We start from the raw sequence: 18,075 nt of genomic DNA, 5'->3' as shown, positions 1-18,075 counted from the left end.
AGCAGAGCTCTGGGCTGCCAGGAGCAACAGAGTTCAGCCATGTTCTGAGTCATAGCCAGAGAGAAAGATCAAGCTCCAGCTCCCAAAACGCCAAATCGGTGCAGGGCTTTGAGCTCCTTCCAGAGCATGAGCCCTAACACAATCGCTTACGTTGCTTTTACTTCCAAACTGTTCTGCTCGTTGTTGTACAGCTCATTTGGAGGAACAACATCTGAGATGTGGCATCCTAAATAAACTCAGTAACATCGCTTCAACCTTAACAGGGTTGAGGGTAGCGTACTATTCCTTGTGCTTTAACCATATCCTTATTGTAAAGACATTTGCTTGGTTCCCGGGAGAGAACATGATCAAGTTTTAGTCCGAGATACTCAGTGAATATGACAGTGCTAAATAGAAGGGGTTTCAGCCAAGAATAAAACCAGCTTTAAGTATGGCAGGAGGAGAGAGAGAATGAAGGGGAGAGAGAGAACAAATTTATTACTACAGCTGATCACATATGCTGTCTCAGAGGAGATGCTATGAAAGACATGGAACATCATTTGCACTAATTAGAAGAACAGTGTCACCCCAATGTATAAATATTTTAGATTTCAACACATGTACTGTAGAGGTCATCAGCAGAAGGCCTAAAGAGAGGAACATATCACGAGTGGAAGCAGCTGTTCGCACTATGACTTTCCCTGTAGATAATATAAATGACAGTGATAGATTGAGCACACTTCAGGGAAACCTTTTGAAAACAATTTAAAAGACAGAAGGAAAGAAGAGGATGATCTCTAAGACAGTGAATGAGTTCAGAGGGGAAAGTTTACTGTTACTTGGGAACACATAAGGGCCAGAAGGGGGTACTGAGGCTATCCTTTGGCAGGTACACTTCAAGAAATTGAAAATTAATGTACTCCTTGACATCTCCCACCTCTATGCAAGTCATTATTTCTGCCCGCTGCTGATCAGAACTGCCTGTTTCAGGTTTTGCCCTTGGCACAGCCTCTTCTGTGTTTTCAATTTCCCTTCTGTAAAGCACTTCTGTGCAGCTTCCTTAGCACCGTTTGTCACCTAAATGCCAGTCACTAACCCCTCTTTTTGAACGAGCTGTTTGGCAATTGATAGGGTTGTACCAGTAAAATGAGTTTCTCCCTGCCAAAGACAAGGACTGCTAATTCAGGACAGTTGTCATCTCTTTAATGGAAATTCCACCAGGTTCCACAGGAATCTTTGCTGGTCTCTGTGGATTACTCTTGCTTCTATTATTTTCTGCTGGAAGACCAATTTGCAAAGACTAATTTTAAATAGATTACTTGTTTTACAATCTGATTTCCAGTTGAAATTAGGAGCAAAGAAGTTGCATGGCTCTCAGCCGGAATTTCCTGTGGGACACACAACCACTTCAGCTCTAGAGACCGTTTCTAGTTAATCCTGTAGAGTGGATTTGATTTTACAAAGATTTGCCCAGCAAAACTGAGGATAGATGCAAAAGGTCAAGTTTTTGCCACACATATTTCTTGGTTACATGTGTCCGCCAGTGGTTCGTATCGTCCCCTGTCCGAGTTCCTGCTTCCAGCTGAGCGTGTTGCTCCATAAAAAACAATACACTAACCTTGGATTGGGGTAGAGTAGTTCATAATGGGGAAGGTAAGTGGGTATCTGACTAAACAAATTGCTGACTCAGTCTCTACAGCTGTCTTGGCTATATTCTTTACAAGACTGGTTGTTCACTAGCTGTCTTGGCCCAACAAAACACCTAAAGAAGCTGATGATGAAGGTGCACTGTGAGAACATCGAGCTTCCACCCAGGGCTCGGTGCCCAACAGGAGCTGCCCTGTCCTGCCAGCAGCACTCGTACAGCAGGCAGGGAGAGCTTTATAAAGCAACATTTGCTGAATGTGCATGGAGGATACTGGTGCATCCAGAGAGGTCGGTGCTAATCTGATAGTGCGCTGCGTCACCCGGATGTTACAGTACATCAAATCCCTCTTCCTTCTACCTTATTCATTGTAAGCTGAACACCAGAGAGTGGCCCTAAATATAGTGTTCTACATGGCATGGGGCTGCCAGTTACCGCAGATTTAGACATTGCAGAGGTGAAAGCAAAAAAGCCTGAGAAGTTGAACTGGCTGGAACTGGGAGTTGAACCTAGGAAAGAGGGCTGGGAAATATTGCCTGAGATGTCTGTTTCGGTAGTTAGAGTTCCCTCAAACTTCAGGCCACCTTACTCCCCAGAAGGAGGAAGTTTTGTTTGTTTCACCAGCACTAGAAGAGGCTACAAGTCTTTCTAAATCACAGAAAACCACAGAAAATAAAACTGGAACTGTGAGGAATAACCATGTGATTCCTAGCAGGTGCTTGTCTCATTGGTTCTTAAAGAGTTCATATGATGGCAATTGCACAATCTAGTTCAACACTAAATTACCCTTAAGATCAGATAGTTTTGTTCTGTATAATGTGATATTTTTGTTGTTGCAGATTAAGAGTATTTCCTTGTCTATTCTTGTAATAATGCATGTGAAGATCAAATTATTCTTTTTCTTTTTGCTGCAACTGATGGAAAATCTTCTGTTCTCTGAATAAAAAGCACACTAATTCTGAACAGTTGTTCTCTGTGTGCCTTTTTCCCTCCCACAAATTGTGAAGAAAAGTATCTCAATTAATACATTTATCTGTAGATATGGGCTTGCATTGCAAATGGAGTGGGTCAAGCATATGTTGCCTGCCTCAGCTGACAGCAGTTTGAGAAGCAGCAGTAATCTGACCACTTTTCATCATGTGAAATTAGGTTGTTTGGACTGGATTAGATCAGATTTGCTCCGATCCACCTCAGCTGTTACTCACCAGTTTGTATTCTTTGAGATGGTCACAAAGAGTCTGATTGTTCATTTTTTCCAGCTTGACAATTCAGTGGCTTGCTCACCCCTTTGAGTAGGTGTTAGCCTTGCCCCCTTTCAGTCTCGTGGATGCTTACTGCTCTGCCACAATTCTTTCGGAACAATTGAAAGCAGCTTTAAGGCTGTCTCAGCCAATTCCTTCGCTATTCTGGGGTGGATTTCACCAGACCCAGGCAATCTGAACACATCTAGTTTATCCACTTACTTTCTAATCTGTCATTTTCCTACTTCAATTTGAGTAGCTGATCTTTTTTTCCCCCACTGAATAAACAATCTTTTTTAATTTTACTTGAATTTTTCCTCCTTTAGCATACTGTCAAAATATCAGCAGTGTAATCCAACAGTAACACCCAGGCCTCTAATCTGAATAGTGCCCAAGCTTTTGGTTGTTTGCTGCTGAGACCTGAAATATAGCTATGTATCAATCATTTGAAATATGAGCCTCAAATATCTGTCTTGAAGCTAAATTTAACACCTGAGGTTCCTTGACTTATTGTACACCTATAAAACACTTCAAGAGTTCACAGAGTGCAATATGGCTAGACAGCGAGTTCAGAGGAGGTCATACTGGCAGCTTCTATCTGAAGCAGCCTGTCAAGGTCCAACAATTAAGCCCACCTAAGGTTTTTCATATTTAAGCCCTGAAAAAATCCAAATGTATAGCTATCATAACTAATTCTTTTTCTTCTTCACTGGCAATCTGTGTGCATTTTCTCTGCTGACCTTCCCCAAGGCAAGGGTTTCCTGCAGAGGACACACAGTGTTTTCCTGTCCACAGTACAAGGCATGCCTCTGTCTCCTGCGTCTGTTGGCTATGCGTTGTCTTTGACCCTTCAGTTCTCCGTGCCATAAAGATTCCTGGAAAGATTGTTTTATTAGAGTTCTCACTGCCATTTCCCTTCAAGATCTTATGTTATGACCTTGCAATTGTTTCGCACCTTCAGATTGCTCATATCTGAAAGCAGAAGCATCCAAAATATCAGCCAGATATCACCACCATCTCTCTCTGATACAGTGTTCTTTATTATCACTAGTCCTGCTTTATCTGCCTGACTTGCATTATAAGAGCACAAGCCTTGTTCATAACCAGGATCCCCTCCTCCTGACTGGGTACTAAAAACACCTGTGAGAAGCTATTGTTTTCTCCCTCCCTCAGGGCTTGAAATGACCTTGAAGAAGAGGAGCGTGTGACAAATGTGAAGTGGGTAGAGAAATGACAAAGGAGTATTGATTGTAGAAGTTAACTATAGGCACAAGGTGTGGCTCCTAATTGTTTGAAAACCTTAAATGCATTGGCGGAAAGGTCACCTGAACTAACCCTGACTCTCATTAGCAGATTCCCTTTAATTATTTATAACAGTGGATTGGCTATAAAAAGAGAGGCTAGCAGCTATCTGTTTTGGGCTTGGTGTGATAGCTGCAGCAAAGTCACAGGGACCTTTGAAGGTAAAGTCAGAGGAAAGGGCACTCATGGCTGGCAGCCCATTTAAAATAGAGATGGTAGATGCAGAAGGAAAAACATGCTGATGAACAAGAGCAGGTAAGGAGAGAGGTGCAGAACTGTAGAGCACCTCAGTAGTATGGTCAAGGTGCACTATTCAGTGTAAGCCTGACTGTAGCTGTTCAAACACACAACTTTTCTGCCCCCTGCATGGCCTACTTTGGAAGTCAAGTACACAGTCACTTGCAACCCTGGGGTCCCCTTCTTGTTCTGTTTTAAGAAGGCAGAACTATGTCCCAGTTATTAAACTGCAACCATGTAGACTCTCATTGCCAAAAGGGAGTGTCTCTTCTGATGACAGGGCTGCTTTGGAGGTAACAGGAATGAGTCATTTTATTCATCAGGGTTTTTTTGAAGATGCATGAAATCATCAGTTACGATGGGGTCATATCTGTAAGCTCCAGGTTATACCCAGGAGAGCTGAACTGGTCTTTTTAAAATAGATATTTACTTCTTCTTCTCACTTTGCTAGCTAAAGGGCTCGGGTATAGGCTTCTAATAAGTTGTCTTGGGCAAGTCCCAGTCTGTTTTGGGATTTTGGCAAATGAAAAGAGATACTTATCATGATATCAATTGTTTCCACACAAGGGATTTTATATGGAAACCTTAACACTGGTGGATTAAGATCCAGTGGAGACAAGGCTCAAGATTGTGCAGCCAAAGGAAAAACACAAGCCGTTTCCCTAGCGTAGTCATCACTTTAGAGATCAGGCTTCTAACATTAAATCATTTCTTGTTTCTGAAGCAGTAGATACTTTTTGGGCAGCATTCCTGCAATCCAAGGAAAGGAAAAGGCTGTTGCCAGTATTCTGGCTGAATTAAAATGGGATTGGCACAAAAGTTAAGTTGAAATGACCTATGCAGATAACTTGATTTGGCAGAGAATAAGGTGCTGTTTATAGTCACATTAAGAAGCGTGAGAATGCAGGGGTGGAGCTCCTCAGTGGATTTTTAGAGAGTGGGAGAGAGAAGCAAGAAATGCAAGAGATGGAGACTTGCCTCTTGCCAGCCTCAGGCAAGGAGTCAAGCTTGTGAGCGAGCAGCCTAGAGGACAGAGCTGCTGAGAAACACCCAGCCTCCCGCACAAAGAAATGCTCATCTGTGTTCCTCCTTCTTTCCCACAGCACAGCAACGCCTGTGAAAAATTACAGCATGTTGGCCACGGCACAGCAATTTTAAAGCTGCATTTAGCACACTTGTAATGTATTCAGCTGGGCTTTTTTTTCCACCTAGTAGTGAGTGTTCTGAAAAGCCTGGGACCCCAGAAGCTATCTGCATTAATTCTTCTTGAAGGTTATATTTTTAGGAATATTTTAATTTTAAAACATATTTTGCCGGCACCAGTAGGGTTTGGAGCCTCTACGAGCTGCCCACAGGTATGAAAATCCAAGCCCTGCCTCAAAGAATGTAAGGACTGAGGGAAATACATGACATGGGAAGGGTTCAGAACAATCAGCTACAGCCAAGTCTGCATGATGCAAACACACATACTCCCATGCAAAAGTGTAAATTTCCTCCAGCAAAGATTTGAAGCAGGCAGAAAAAACTGGTGTGCCATGCCCTACGGATGGAAACAAGAGAACCAGGATGTTTCCATGCAAGAATGTATATATATATACGTATATATGCACATGAACGCATGTGGAAAAAAACCCAAACATGTTCATATATGTGAGCATGTGTCTGTGTACATATTTACATGTAAGCAGACATTTTCAGTCCCCGGAGCCATGAGTGAATTGCTGGTTGTGACGGCTGCGGGCAGCAGGGAGTTTCAGAGTCAGGAGGAGCCATCCTGCATGGCCAAGCCGGCTGATGGAGGAGGAGCTGGCAAAGGGGTGAGGGCAGCGTGGCAGCTGCTGGGGACAGGAGTAGGAGGTTGCAGCAAGAGCTGTGCAAATTCCTCACTGAGTAGTCCTGGCTGGGCAAGGAGAAGTGGAAAAGCACTTTTTTTTTTTCCCAAAGTAGAGGCTGGTGGACTTCATTTCCTCTTGACTGTGCCACTAGGGGAGAGTAACAAGAGAAGGGGCAAATTGAAATACAGGCAAGAGCAAGATGACAACAAAATCAAAGAGCTTTTCTGTGGCAGAATGAAAGCACAGGGAAACCCACAGCAGGGATCATACTGAGGGGATGATGGGGTTGGCAAGATAGAGAAGGAAGATGATATTACCAGGCATGGTTTATATGAGTCAGACGAGCATAATAGAGATATTACAGTGCAGAAAAGATGAGGCCAATGAACTCATGTTAGTGGAGATTTCAGTTCAGCTGCCCATCTTTTGCTCCTCCCTGATTTCTTTTCATGAAAAGAATCAAGAGAATCCTGTGGGGTGGAGCGAGGCAGTGGGGACTGTTGTCGTTTCTCTCCAGAGCAATGACATGGATGGTTGTGGTAAAAAAAAGAGGAGGGGAGGAAAATGGACAGAGGAACAGACCTGATGAAAGAAGAAGGTATGAGAAGAGCAGATGGAATGTGGAAAGTCAGCATAAAAGAGAGGAGAGGGCACTAGCAGCAGTGAAGTCATAGATTTCTGTGACTGGCAAACACAATGTCTGAAAGAGGGCAGACAGAAACCCCAAAAGCTGGAGTGTGAGTGGTATTTAAGGCAGTTAAGTGAGTACCACCAGTCTGTCTGGGATCAACTTATGAGTAAGACCATAAGCAGTGGTTATCAGGTAGTGGGGATGTCTTGATATGTGCTGAAGCTTCCGAAGCCCCAGATTGTGATAGCAGTGACACCAGAGATGCAGAGAAATCTGTATTTTTCCTGCTTATTTCTAGATGCACCTCACTCATATGATAACACTTTAAAAATAGAACAGATTTTAACCACTGAGGAAAAAAAAATAATTTCTTTTAAGTCTCAATCTAAAAATGACATATCGGGGACTTAAAATTGAAATCACTAGTCCATGTTTGAAGGCCAGAATAAATTGCTAACCTTAAGCACTCAGAGACAAAAAAAAAAGATTGGTTCACATGAATATCAAGCTTATGCTTTATTATGCTTACACTTGTGCATTTAAAAAGGGATTTTTACATTTAAAACTACACTATTATGTTTACACTTTTACATTTAAAACTATTACACACAAAGTTATCCAAAACATTCTGCAAGTCTGAGATCTTAAACTAACATTCAACTCCAGAACGAGCAGAACTGGCGAATTCTGGCCCTGATTCTCTTCTCAGATGGCTATCAAGGAAAAGTGCCTGTAAACCCTGGGGAATTGCACCAATGTAAAATAGACGTGAGTGAAAGGAGAGTCAGTTCTTGACGTCCACAGAGTATGGTTGTAAACAAGGTGTCAACACATTTCCTCCTGATGCCAATACGAAGGCCTTGTTAACACAGTGTGATGACACTTGAATTGTCACGAAGCTGCGTTACTCATTTTCGGCAGAGGACAGATACATCAAGATTGTAGACAGGATGAAAGTAGAGCTATATCTGCTTATAATCATGCATGACCAGCTGCTCTGAAGCAGTAACAACTCTGCACGGAAACAGTGCATTGAAGTGATGAATGTGTATAGCGGTCCGCAATTGGAGCACATTTAAATATTGAGAACAGGCTAAACAGACCGGAGAATTTTAAGTCATTTACAAAATTGATATTATAAGAGGGAAATGGCTGATAGTGTTTTGCTTATGCATATAGAACTGTTATCAAGTATTTACACGGTATTGTACAAAGACACTAAGACTGGAAGAGTAGGTTTAAACTAGGAGAAATGTCCCAGATAGCTTGTCCCAGAAAACATACCTCAAACTTTAGATGCAATATGCCTAGCCTGAAAAACACAGATGAGAGATAAAACAGTCTTCAAAAACTTTGGCAGAAACTTCATGCACAAAAATAGAAAGTTAAAGCTTTAACAAACGACTGCTGGTTCGTGAGCACAGGGCTAATGAACAAACTGGCAGAATAAAATACATCCAGCTAAATATATACTGTGAAATCAAGCTCTCAGGCCAGACTACTGAAAACCTCTCATTACTTTAAAAAAATGTACAATTTTATCTGTATTTTAAGAATTGTTTTATCCCGCAAAAAGGATTGCTAAATTTGTTCCAATCTTGGAGACTGCATTCTGTGAGGAACTGCTACCTTTTCAGCTGGAAGACATTTCATTATGTCATCCATATAGTGCTGGAAGGAGTGCCATTTTCTAGTGTCACAAACAACCTCCAAGCCAACAGCAGAGCTATATTTGGAATCGTTTTTGATTTGCAGACTCTATTTTATGTCACCCATGAAGCACAACAAGGAAGATACCCCTGTCGTAAACAGAAACAAACCAACTTTTTCCTTCAAAAGGCTGTTTGAAATTTCCTTATTCATTACACTTGCAGAGCCAGACGGGACATAGTATGGTCTGTTCACTACAAGGGAGGTTACCTGGTTTTAGCCTACTGAATCTCTGGAGATACAACCACAAAAAACTATCTTAAATGAGAAAAAAAATAGACACTGGTGAGGTACTCTAGAGGTGTCTATGTCTGTTCCTTGATAAGGGAAGAAAAATAAAAGACTGATTTATGCTGGGAACCAAACATTACGATAGCTAATGTTGGTAGAGAGGACTACTGCTCCTGGTGGCTTACACTCCAGCTCCCTCAGCTCTGTATCAGGAAGACACAGGATATATTCCATGCAAAATTTTGTATTGTCATTCAACAACCCAGAAGCAATAAAAATAAAATTGTTTCCTGCAGAAGAATCTGGAGAGAACCTGGTTCTCAGCAGATGGTTTCCACAACAGCCTGTGACTGTGACATTCCTAGAAAGTGGCTGCATAATGTCACAAGGCTGAATTTTGCCTATACTCAACTTTTTAGACTAACTAGTGCCAAACATTTTTGCTTTATGCAACTAATTTCAATTATTACGCAAACTGGCTCTTTCCAATGACAAACATATTATTACCATGCTCCAGTCAGTCATGCTGGTTTTTGGACCGGTGCCACTTTGTCCTGATTGACCTTGATAGACTTTGGCACCAGAAGATCCAAGGAGAAAGAAATCCCATAGTCAACACTTTTGAGAAAAAACTCTGCCTTGAAATTTGATAGGCATAGCCTGAAGCTGAACCATCATTGCTGTATATGTATCTGTGATAGCTTAATCATGCAGATTTTATTTTTTATGGGTAGCTCCTAGCTGTTGAAAAAATTTAGTAACACATAAAACTGAAGTGATTTCCTTGGTAGTCACTGTCTTTAGTGTGTCCTCATGATCCTCTCCATTTTGAAGTGCAATATTCTGATGTCTACCCTATGCTTCTCTAATTTTAGGGCCACACTGTATCTACTTCTTCCATGGATGACTTACAAGCGCGCTGGGCCAAAGCCTCTAGGACTAGCCCAATGCTAAGCAGAACTTCTGGTCTTCCTACCCAACGCCAACAGACAAAATGACAGAAGCGCAGAACATATTTCTACCTGAATACCAGCCATCAGAGCTCATCACCATGTGCATTGCAGGGGAACGTGCTGTGTGCCATAGAAGGTAGTAGCAGCAGTCAAGCATCTTTTATGTACCTTTGGGTAAAAAGGATGGCTGATTTGATGCACCCCCAGCTTGAGGTTCCTATCCAGACACATCTTATATCAGAAAGACTGGTGTGTGCACTGTCATAAAACAAGGTCTCTCAAGCTGTACACCTCAAGACTGAAATTCCCAGCTATATTTTGGTCTTTACCCCAGGAGCACATCCCCAGAGACTTTCTGTGCCCATCTGCCAGAACGCTGCCAGGGCCCCTTGAGGGCTGGACAGCCCTGCCCTACTCCCCTGCCAAGCCTAGTTAGATCTGGCCAGGCTCAATCAGAAACACTCAGACCCTCTACGATCAAGTGTGAGAATCTCTTAGGAGACCTCTGGATCTTTTTCTCATATGACAAGTATTCCTCTTGGTGTGTTAGCATGCATCGTTGTCTTGGTTTGAAAGACAGGTGTCTGTGGAGGAAGGCAGGAGCCTCCCTTGAAATGGAAAGTGCAACCCCCTTCCCTCCAAATTATTATAATTTTGAAATTAACGGGCCTTCAGGCAAAGATATGGGGAATAGGAATAACAGTTCTTTACTAATATATATATATATAACACAAGGCAGGGAAAAAACAAACAACCCACTGGTTTACACTGACAGAGTCAGAAATACAACCTGACACCCTGTTAGGGTGGCAGTAGCAGTCCGATAAGATGCTGGCTGCAGTCCTCCTGAAGCGATGGGTGTAGTTCTGTGGAAGCAGCAATCAGGTAAAAGAGTCTGGTCTTCCTCCGAAGGTCCAGTGGTAGGTAGGTAGGTAGCTCTTGTCCTCTGGAACTCCAGTGGGGGGAAAAGCTCCTCTGGGAATCCAGTGGAAGAAGGCTGCTAGGGTGTTCAAAATCTCCGTTTTTATTTGGCATGGACTGCTTGGCTCCTTCCCCCCCCTCCCCGGGCGGAGCATCTCACAATGGGATGGGGAGTCGTGAGGCAGTTCCTTGATGGGCCATTAACAGGAGATAGCCCAGGAGCGAGTTACCGATGGGTCAGGCGATAAGGCATTGTTGTGCCCATTAACAGGAGATAGTCCAGAGGGGGGAGGCAGGGAGCACCGCCCCACCTGGTCTCCACAGCTCCTGAAGATGGTAATAGAATACTTTTTTTTCCTTTTGGCACATTTTACACTGTAACCTAGGACAATCGTGCCATGCTTCATTCCTGTTCTCAGCCTTGCCCCAAAGTGTGACAAGCTCTGGTAGGAAGCCAAACAGATGCTGGTGCCTTTCTGGATCTGCCGGGGTCTGTTGATGCCTGCCCCATGGATAGGAAGAGAAAAAGCCTGAGCAATTAGGACACTGTCATTTTTCTTTATTTCCCAGTAAATGTCTGAATAGCCAATACCACATTATTAACTTGTAACTACCTGCTCTGAAATGCATTTGTAATTTTTGTAATTGTTTACACATTGTTTCTCCTCTTCACATGTCTTACTTCAATTCATGTTTCCCTAGTATACCCATGGATACTTGCAAGCCTAACTCCCATTGACATTAACCCCTCTCCTGGCTGTGAAGTGAGGTCTCAATAAGGTCGTAAATAATGATCATAGCCTCTGCGAGGTTCTTTCTCACTGCCATGGTTGTGTGAAGTCATGTGAAGTGGCCCCAGTGTACCTTGTCCGGTCCCATTCATGTCCACAAACACTGGCAAACAATGTTGGTGTGTTAATCTATTTTTCACCTGTGAAGCACTTGGTTTTGAATTTCACCCTTCTTTTATTCTGCATTTTAAAATGCTTTTGGAACCATGGAAGGTAAATACTCACTATTTTTGTTGCTGTTGCCCCTTTTGATTGTTCTTAGTTTATATAAACCTACAGAAAATGTTTTTCACATATCCTGGTACTCCTATTTTCCTAAACATCAGTGTTATACAGAGATTGTTCCAAAAGCAATGGAAAAAACCCACAAAAACATAGTACCTACTTAAATGCATTCTGATATATATTCTGGTGAGCTCCGCACTGTTTGGAAAGATTTGCTTTCCTCTCATTGGCTGGAATTTTTTGGATGTACATCATCCAGTTACATAGTTAGAACATGTACATCACATATTTTACGCCTTTATTCTCAACAGCTTTGTAGTGTGACTGTGACGTATTAAATAGCACATAAAATAGATACTAAGCAGATATTTTATTTTGTACAAACAAGGATTTTATCTCACTGTTGAGGTAAACTGATTTTAAAAAAATACATCTAAAGTCTTAACCTGGGCAATATAGGATTTAAGTATTTTTCACTGTTCAGCCCTGAGCATCAAACAAGTGAATTTACTCACCTTTTAGTTTACCATTGCACTGTCAAATGTGTTTTGAATCAACCAGGAAAAAAAAAAATCCATACTAGTCACTTACGTTTACCTGAGCATGACTCACTTCATCCAAAAGAATCCAAAGGCATTTCAAAAGATCCACTTCTATTAACATAGTTACACAAATAACACTACTGGGCTTGTTTTGGCTCTTCCTTGTATTTTCTGTAGCTGTTTTGGCCTCTGACAGTGGCTGTGAAGTGCTTCTCCTCTCACCTGGGAGTATTTTAATGTAGTACCTAAAACCTCCAACGCCGCGGTCATTAGAAAGAGTAGCATAGTATCCCTGACAGAGTAAAATAGAGTAAGATCAGACCTGGAAAATGTGAAGCACAGAATGGAATCAGTTGGCTCTAAATTGCAGGGAAAATACCTTGTACACATGCAGAATATAATGAGCACCTTTGCCATAACTCTATCCAAATAAAATAATCCTTTCCAGCTTCATGATACTACATGTAAAGGCAACGCAAGTTAACTTTGATATCAGGATGAAATTAGCTACAATATCACACATTTATTTTGGAATCGAGGTAAGGGTTACAAAAATAAATGAGGTTATGCTAAGAAATAAATGGTTAATAGCTCTGGGAGGCAAGATCTGTGTCTCTTGATACTTTTTGAGTTACACGTTTATTTTCTAATATGGATGGTGAAATATAACCTAGCAGTCAGGCAAATGTAATGAGTTTTTTTGGTTTGGTGTTTTTTGCATTTTTTTTGCTTGTGTCATTTTTCTCAAGAATCAAAACAACCTGATTTTTGCAATCAAGTGGAAGAATGTCAGGTTGTTCTAGCAATTACAACACAAATTGTGGGCAGCAAGCAAAATCTGACCTGTGCGGTCCAGCAGTGAGGACTGTTAACGTCTGTTCTGAAAAAATACATATATTCTGCAATATTTTATTATTTTATCTTGAAATATTTATTATTTTTATTGAACATATACATCATAAATCTTACCTTCTATCTGCTGACCACACGCAAATGATATGTAACATGCATATGGGGGAAACCTAGGCCTTTGATAATCGAGGTGGGGAGCTGAAATTTTGCAATAGAGGGCACTCAAATCAGACACAAAATGCTTCAGACAAGAACTAATTGCTGGAAGTTGAAGCTAGACAAATGCAGACCAGAAATAGAATCAAAATATTGTAACAGTGGGGTTAGTCACTGAGGTTCAACACACAGGGCTTATGATGAGTTCTTCACCACTGGAAACATGATTGATTTATTTTTTTTAAATATATGCTCTATTTCAAGTACTGATGTGGGGTCTAAAGAAGGATTTTTCTTTAGTGAGTCCTAAGGCCTGTGCTACACAAAACTTCAGACCCGGTGATCATCGTAGAGCCACCTGAACTTAAACCCCATGAATCTGCATGTTCAAAGAGCTTTGAAATCAGTGTGTAGATGGACGCTTGTCCCAGGTAGATGGTGAGAGTTCTGGGGTAATTTAGATTTTGACCCATTTCCTAGATTTAGAGCTTCTGCTGTAGAATACTCTTATGACCCACTTCTGCAGTTGTCTCAGTTTCTGAACAATAGCTGCATTTTCTCCTGTCCTTTTCTCTCACTTGCAGTTGAGACGCTGTTGTGCAAGGTGAACTTTGAAGAGGCAGTCTGGATTCAGAAGCTGCTCTTCAGCTGTCTAACCAGAAAAATTCCTGTGGGCTGAAAATAGAACGGTTAATCTAGATACGGCTGATAAATTGCTTACACTAAGGATATCTCAGCTGATCTTCAAATACAGAACAGGAACAAGATTCTGATAAAAGAGCATTGATTAGGAAAGCTTGCAAGGTGAAAGAAATGGTAGCAGAGAGGAGATCAGAGTCGCCATGTAGCACATTCTTTAATTCTTGTCTACAGCTATAACTGCTCCCCTTGGCCATCTTGTTAGATATGTGGGGTTTATGTCTTTTTGACAGATGGGCTAGAAAGACAAAACCTCCAGGAAGATCTGAGTTACCAAATAGAGCTGCCAACTTTGTGTGTCACTTGTGTGTGACTGCAGATTCCTGGAGATCCAAATAGTTCATTTCCTTCATGTCAAAAGTGAGAATGAGTCTCCCTGGCCCATTCTCACAGCTTGTAGTGTTTAGGATATCAATCCATTCTTCTGCAGTCAAGGTCATTTCTTTTTGAAGAAGTTGTTTGTGCCTGCCAGATTCTTTCATATTGCATATGAAAAGGGTACCCCATATGTTGTGAAAAAGTCTGCAGGAACTGACAAAGATTCCTTGGTATTACTAAATTTAATAAGAAACCTTAACTGTAGTACGCAGTCTATTTGCCCACAAAGAGTTCCATCTCCCCAGAGCTCCGCTCCACAAGCACGTCCATCCACTCCTTCAGTCCACACCTCCCCATCCACACTGTGCACTGACTTCACACTGGAAGGCCATGCTAAATACTGAATTCCCTAGTTTCCCTCTCAATGTCAACACATCCTTCTCCTTATCACATCCTTCCCCTGCTCCTGGCTTCCAACATTGCCTATAACAGCACCAAAGACTGCAAAGGCACAAAAATGAAAAGATGGGGCAATCATAGCCTGAGGGGGCAAAGTCACAGACAGCTGAGGGGGGGAGGAAAGGTTAGGGCTTGTCATGGATGTGCAAAGACGCTCTCTCCACAGCACTGCTGAGGAGGGAGCCCCATGGAGGTTTGCAGCACTTATGTTATTCTTGCCCAGGGCCCTGCTGAAATTAGTGTCAGTCTCAAAGGAAACATGCAACCATTAAAGATACAAAGCTACATTTTTTGCAAGCACAGACTATGTACACTATGAACCAATGATTAAGAAGTGGATAGCAAATCAGTGATTTGAAACAGATTTTAAAGATGCAGATTACAGAAAGGTAATTTTGTCGATCTTGTGCAATATCACTGGGAACAGCACAGCAAAGTCATGTTTCCTAATTAGAGGTGGATGAAGAACACATTTGTTTAAAGATCTACCAGGACTGTGCTGGTACTGAGCATTCCCATTTGGGGCACAGAGAATTCCGTGTTTGCCATAATGTCTGGTAATTATGAGTCAGTCTCATATCAGGTCCTTCTGCTATCAAAAAAGCAATGTCAGGGTGTTCCATCTACTTCCCTGGGATTTGCATCAAAATGGAAATTACTCTCAAAGTCACTTCAGGAGAAGAAAATGGCAGTCTTGACATTTCACGAGCCATATGGGAAAGAAGGGCTTAAGCATAGTGCTTCTGTTTCTTTCTCTCAGCTGAAGATGACAGTAGTCTGGTTGTTTTTCAAGCTTCTACATTAAGGTTTGCTTATATCTAGGTGAAAAAAAAAAAAACAACACAAAACCCAACCAACCCTTGTATATGACATGTCTGGCCTAAGCTGACAAGCATACTGCATGGGTGATTTATATTTAGAGCAAGGCCCAGAGGTGTCTAAAGCAATCTACTTTCAAAAGTAGAAGTTGTCATATTCTAAATCTGCTCTTAAAGAAAACTGGACCTCAGTGTCATTGTAAAATATACAATATTCAGCAGAAAGGGCAACATTTGAGAACAAACGTGATATCCAGAGTTTAGTTAGGCACCCAATTTTAGGATGCTTTATGCTTACAGATGAAGAGCCAAAGCAATTTTATTTTAACCAGTGAGTTGTATGAATGGCATTTATGCAACTGACAGACATTTTTACATAAGTTACTGGCAAGTGCATTGATTGTAAATGGCTGGGTTTTTTGGAGTTATCTTTGCCTTCTTCCATGTGATGCTCATGGCAGAGGTGCTGTGTTGGGTGCTGTTTTGTAAGTCAAAGTCTTCCTCACAGCTGCTGGAACCACAACATGTCCCTAGGGCATGTTCTGTGCCTGAGCCCCTGTCTTTTGCAGCTACTGTCATTTCAAAGAGTTCACATCACAGTGTTTGGGGAAGATGGGAAATGAAAAGGCCTCCTTGTGGGAGATTTGATTGCTCGAGGTTAACTTTTGGGTTTGTTTCCCAAGAAAATGTTTCTTCTCAACTGGGGGTGCGTTCAAAGACCATCATGTTTCATGGCTGAGATATTCTGTTGATCCTCCAGTTATCGTCTCATGTAGATTTTGGGGGATTTTGCTCTACAGTAGCAAAGAAAGTGTTCAAATTTTCATGAGGATAGGTTAAAATAAAATTAGGAAGTTTCTTTCTCTCTTCATGCTCATCTGCATAGCCAACTTCTAAATATTTATGGCTTTCTCACAAAGAGCATGAAGCACTCGGGTGTCATGCCTGATGTGGATGGTCACTATGGATGGCCTTCTTGTCAAACACTCTCCACGGCTATTAGCTCCCTAGAAGTGAGCATGGATGTATGTTATATTCAGCTGATGTTGTTACAGCATACCTTATGCTATGATAGCTGAATATTTACTCAGAAGACTTATCTTCCCAAGGAATCAACATGTTTTGATAATCTAACTTTCCATTAAAAAAAAAAAGTATATCTATGAAGCAACAATTTTCCTCTGTGCATACTTCTTTGCACTCCAACTTTCAGCCTGAAAAGAGAAAGCTCTTTTGAACTGAATGCCATGGGAAAACTCTAGGAAATGGACCAAAAGATTTTGTATTCTTACAGGATTTGGGAAAAGCTGTAGAGCAGTGTGGAATTTCTAGTTTAAGTCTTGGAAGCAGCAACTACAACTTTGGCTGAAAGCCAGAGGAGTAAAATGATCTTAAAAAAAAAAATTTGAAAACCCAAACAGCTATCCTTGGAAGAAGCGTGCTCCGTTCTTATCAGTTCTTGTGCCTCCGGTCCTCCAGTTTGCTTCCTGTGGTTCTGGCATTTTGCCAACAGAGACTTTTATCTCTAAAAAAAAGTTAGTGGCACATATTTATACTGAATTCATTAAAAAGCCAGAGACAAGCATTTCCTTTGAAATTTTCTTTTTGGCTATATATATATTACCTCTCTGTTCAGTGGCACTCCCCTGGTAGTGAAGATATCTTGGTTAGACCTGTGCTGTAACCTCGCATCACATACGGTCTGTGTTACCTCTCAGAAATAGACCATTTAGTACATATTCCTGAAACTGTTATTTAGGTACACTCACCAGTTTGGCACCCTAATAAAACTTCCATAAGGAGAAGACACACACTTCTTTCAACAGCATCGTTTTCCTGCCTGAATGAGTATTTATGTAGTGCATATTTACCTAGTGGTTAAGGAATTCATCCCTTTGTCCATGCCATTTTGAGGTACCATTGGGTTCAGAAGATCTGCATTTTTGTCAACTTGCAATAAAGCATTTCTCAGGAATGTGGAGTCCTTCATGCTGTACAGGTTGCCTCACAGTGACAAGAAGCTTGGTGTGCCTTACTGAGCGGTTTAAGTGCAAGGTGAAAATCTTATCCAGAAAGCAAATTGTGAAGATGTCATTGCAACCACAAACACCTGGCTGTGAGGGTACCATTCATTTTATAGTCCTCCATGACAATAAAAGGTACAGTAGTGGAAGAGGGGCGGACCTCAGCATAAGGGAAGAACTCACCCCTGCAATTGCAGATTGCATAAATCTGTCAAGTTGGGGGGGGGGGGAGGGAAGGAAGGACCCAGAAATAAATGGGAAATGGGCTACAATAAAATATGGATTAGCAAAAATTGATTGACCTGCAAATTATGAGCTTTCAAGAAGTCAGTCCCTTAGAAAATACATTTTTTTAGATTTACCTGTCAGGGCTCCAATTGCCTCACCAATAGGCTGCCACTACTGGGTGCCCATTCCCTTGTGCTTCCTTGTGCTGCAGCTACTCTCACGGGTAAGTGTCCTGGACACAAATTCTGCAGCTGTAGGAGTAGGACTGGCGTAGAGCC

This window comes from Leptosomus discolor, chromosome 1 (assembly GCF_034619465.1).
Source record: "Leptosomus discolor isolate bLepDis1 chromosome 1, bLepDis1.hap2, whole genome shotgun sequence".
NCBI classification, from domain to species: domain Eukaryota; kingdom Metazoa; phylum Chordata; class Aves; order Leptosomiformes; family Leptosomidae; genus Leptosomus; species Leptosomus discolor.
This window is presented reverse-complemented; position numbering follows the sequence as displayed.